This window comes from Brassica napus, chromosome A4 (assembly GCF_020379485.1).
Source record: "Brassica napus cultivar Da-Ae chromosome A4, Da-Ae, whole genome shotgun sequence".
NCBI classification, from domain to species: Eukaryota; Viridiplantae; Streptophyta; class Magnoliopsida; order Brassicales; family Brassicaceae; genus Brassica; species Brassica napus.
The window spans coordinates 8,282,664-8,286,784 of record NC_063437.1 but is presented as its reverse complement, the minus strand read 5'-3'; positions in this window follow the sequence as shown (position 1 = coordinate 8,286,784).

The following is a 4,121-nucleotide window of genomic DNA, read 5'->3' as shown; positions in this document are numbered from 1 at the left end:
GACAGCTGCACCGGAGTCGAGCTCTTGGAAGGGAAAAGATGTCGATCTTGACGACATAGAGTTTTCGATGGATGACTCTATGCTTCCAGGATGGGATCCGAACCTCGCTTACGGCGACGGGAGCGGTTCGAGCGAGGCCCCTATTCCGGATTTCGATGATTTCGATGATTTCTTTGCTGGGCTGCCATCGGGTTTCGATGCTCCTCCTCCTACGAAAGAATCGGCGAGGCCGAGAGTCGTTGCGGAAGGATCTCACATCATCAATGGGGTTAGTTTTTTTTGAGAATTTTTTGGTGATTGTCCTATGTATATATTTATAACATGCCAATCGATTTTGCAGGGCCTGAGCTTGCTGGGCTCGGCCATTGAGGCGGGCCATAGAGAAGCCATGGTCTACCGCTTCAAGGCGGAGAAAGCGGAGCGGGATCTTGCTCGCGTGCAAGGCGAGATGCTGGAGCGAGAGGCGCAGCTTACTCGTGATCATGCGCGGGCTGTTCATAAAGCGGAGAGGAAAGGCAAAAGAGAAATCGTCGAGGTGATGAAGACTCGTGCATCTCAGTTCCAGGTTGTGTATGGGAACCTCAAGAATGCCTTTACCTCGGTGGGTGACTTTCGCGAGTGCCGCGGTTCGGTCGGCAGTCTTTGGAGGACGCGAGCCGATGACTATGTGTTTGAAGAGGAAATGAGCTTGATGAAGAGTGGGATGAGTGACCATGCCCATGCTGAGGCGCTTATCCCTCCGATTGATGAGAGGATTCAAGGGTTCTGGGATTCCATCCCGGTTTCCCCTGATACCGAGGAGGTTCCGACCGGTTTTCCCGATGGTGGCGAGGAAGTGGATCGTCCCGCGGATGCGTTCGGTGCTTCGTTGTCCGGGGACTTTGACTTTGGATTATGAGGGATGGATCAGTTATCCTTTTATCTGTTTTCGGCCGAGTGTGGCCTTTTGAATTTGGATTTCGTTTAGGCCTAGATGGCCGTATTTGTATTTACCGGGACTGGCCGTTGGTGGCTTTGAATCCCTTGCCGCTTTACGAGGTTTTTTTATATGATAAATGTTTTTGTTTCGAGTTTTCCTGAGTAGGGTTGAAGTAAATACGAGTTGTCGTCTCGTATTTAGTTCTGATTAGACGTTCAATCTGTCGGTTCGTTCGTGATTTTCGTAAAAATTTACTTATCTTTACGATTTTCGAGAACCTTGAGATATGAACGGAGAGACATGGTTTAGGATCTCGTATCTTTTAGATATCATGCCTTGAGATGTTTGAGACCAGAGCGTTGGGTTTAGGGCAAGACCTAGGTTTACTTTCGGTTAAGGTTTGTGCGGTGACTAGCCGGCTATCGTTTTTCCTGTTGCGATTTCTTCCTGACTCGCACCAATTTAAAGTCCGCGATATGTTCTCGGCTTATATGACTTGTATGGTACGAATCGAGCATCTTCTCAGAATCAACTGGAAGTGCTAAACCAAAATTTCGGATTTTTGTTGTAGTGCGCTTTTGTCCTTGTGCTGGACGTTTTTTAAAGATCAAAAGAGTGATCGAATTGCGTTTGTTTAAGACGGCTGGCGTGTTCGTCGGGGCCAATCGACGAACGGGGTGTAAGGTTTTTGGTGGTTGCGTTCGGACAATTTGTTAGTATTGTCCTCGAATTTTAACTTTTGCGACGTCTCGCAGTTATTTCGAGGCTTATACGTGTATTTTTGCGTGTTTGAAAGGCGATAATCTTTACGATTTTTGGGCCGGAAGGGGCCGCAGACAAGAGTCTTAACGTTTTCAGGCGTGTCCTGAAAGTTTCTTTTGTGTTTTACTGAAACGTAAACGTTTTCGATAAAAAAAGGACAACGTATATTGTAGTAAAAGTTTTTGAAGTTTCTAAAAACTCGACTACAATAATGAAGATTTTTCTAAGTGGGAGTATACGAGTATACGCACCCACTCCCCCCCCCTTTTTAGAGAGGGGGATAGCTGAACTCGTCTTTTGACGAGCTGCCTACGTACCCCTTTCGAGGATCAAGCCATCTCGTAGTTCTGTTTCATGCCGCGAGTGTTCTTACTCGGCGGTAGATGTCGCGATGTCCGCCTTGACCGTGTCGATCGTGGCTGGGTCGACGCTTTTTTCCGGATGTTCCGGTTGAGTTGTCGCGTGGGCTTTGGATTTATGTCGAGCTTCGACGTCCGCTGCGTTTGCGTTAATAGACGATTTTACTTCGTCTTCTCCCGGGGCGCTTTTGGCTGAAGATCGATCTATCTTCGCGCGTTTGCCGTCTGCGGAAGCCGTGATTTGCCTTAACTTATGCTCCGCGAGGAAGCATAGTCGCGACTGTTTTTGGCATCCCCAGATGGCCGCGACTCCGCTCGGCGTTGGGAACTTGAGACCCAGGTGGTAGGTTGACGGAACTGCCTGCATGGCGTTGAGCCATGGGGTTCCCATGATCACGTTGTAGATAGCGGGATTATCGACTACCGCGAATTCGACGATTTTCGTGATCTACTTGGCCATGACTGGCAATTGGATTGATCCGAGAGTCATTGACACTTCGCCTGAAAAACCCGTGAGTGGTTTTGGCGTCGGAATTACTTCTCCAAGTTCGATACTCATCCGCTTGAGAGTGTCGCGGAAGATTACGTTGACCGTGCTTCCCGTGTCAACGAGTACCCTTCCGACTTCTAAATCTCGTATGACGAGATCTATGACGAGCGGGTCGCAGTGAGGTTGGTCGATACCGCCGGCTTCTTCCTCCGTGAAGGTGATCGAGCAACTTTGGCCGTCTCGAGGAGGAGACAATGTAGGCCAATTTGCACTTGACTCTGCCTTCCGTTGGTAAGCCTTGATGGCCGACACGGTATCGCCGCAGTATTGTGATCCTCCGATGATCATATTGATTCTGCGACGATTGTTATCGTTCCCTTTGTCATCCGGCCTCCTACCGCGTTTATCCCCAGGATGGTTTCGTTGAGGGAATTTTTCAGCGGGCGGATTTCTATCCGTCTTTGGAGACCGATCAGAATCGAGGATGAGATCCTTGACGCTAGTTACTTCCGAAAGCTCTCTAGCGAGTAGCTTCGCGGCCAGTCTTGCTCCCAAGACTTTGCAATTGGTCGTGGAGTGTCCTCGGGATTGGTGGAACTCGCAGAAGGTGTTTTCGTCATACCCTTGATTGCGAGTCCATGTGTTGCCAGTGGTCCGGCCTTGATCCGAACTGATCGCATAGTTATGCGCCCCTTGGAGATCTTTCCCCTCGTGATGGACGTACTTGTCGTTACGAGAGTTCTTCTTTTTCCCCTTCGGATCTGCGTCTTTCGAGGATGGTCTTGCTGGCTTATGTTTTTGCGATAAGACCTTAGTTTCTTCCTCGACTATGATGTAGTCCGTTGCTTTGTGGAGGGCGTCCTGGATCGTTCGCGGTTTGTCGAGAGTTATCCATTTTCTGAATTTCGACTTGTACCAGAGCGTCTTTCTCAGCGCGTCGATGGCCACTTTGTCGCTTATCCCGCTGACCCTGGACATTATCAGCTTGAACCGACTGATAAATTCGCGGAGGGGTTCGTCTTCCCTCTGGGAGAGACTCCAGAGGTCAACATCGGAGGTTTCCCTGTCTATGAATACAGAGTACTGTTTGAGGAATTCCGATGCGAGCTGTCGAAAACTCCCGATGGTGTTGCGACGAAGGCGTGCGAACCATTCGAGTGCTGCTCCTTCGAGATTTTCGACGAACAGGCGGCAATAGTCGGCATCTTTTTCGCCGTCCTTCAGTCTTGCTCTTCCCATCGCGATGTGGAAAGCCTGAAGGTGCGCTTTTGGATCGGCCGTACCATCGTACTTCGGTACTTTGATCTTTCCCGGATCGACACCCTCATGTCCGAAATGCGACTGGTAAAGGGGGTCTTTCGAGCTCCTTCCAGCAGTCGATCGATCTCGGGGGCAGCACTAGTAGCATGATGGATTTGAGACTTTACGGCTCTCACTTCTGCCGCAGTCTTAGTGATGTAATCGCGAAGATCGCGGATATCCGATGTCTCGTCAGTGGATTTCCGAACCTGTCGGCGTTTACTGCGAGTGAGCTCGGTTTGCCTTTCGGCCAGCTCCTCTTGTTCGTTCCAATAGGCGACTTCTTCTTCTT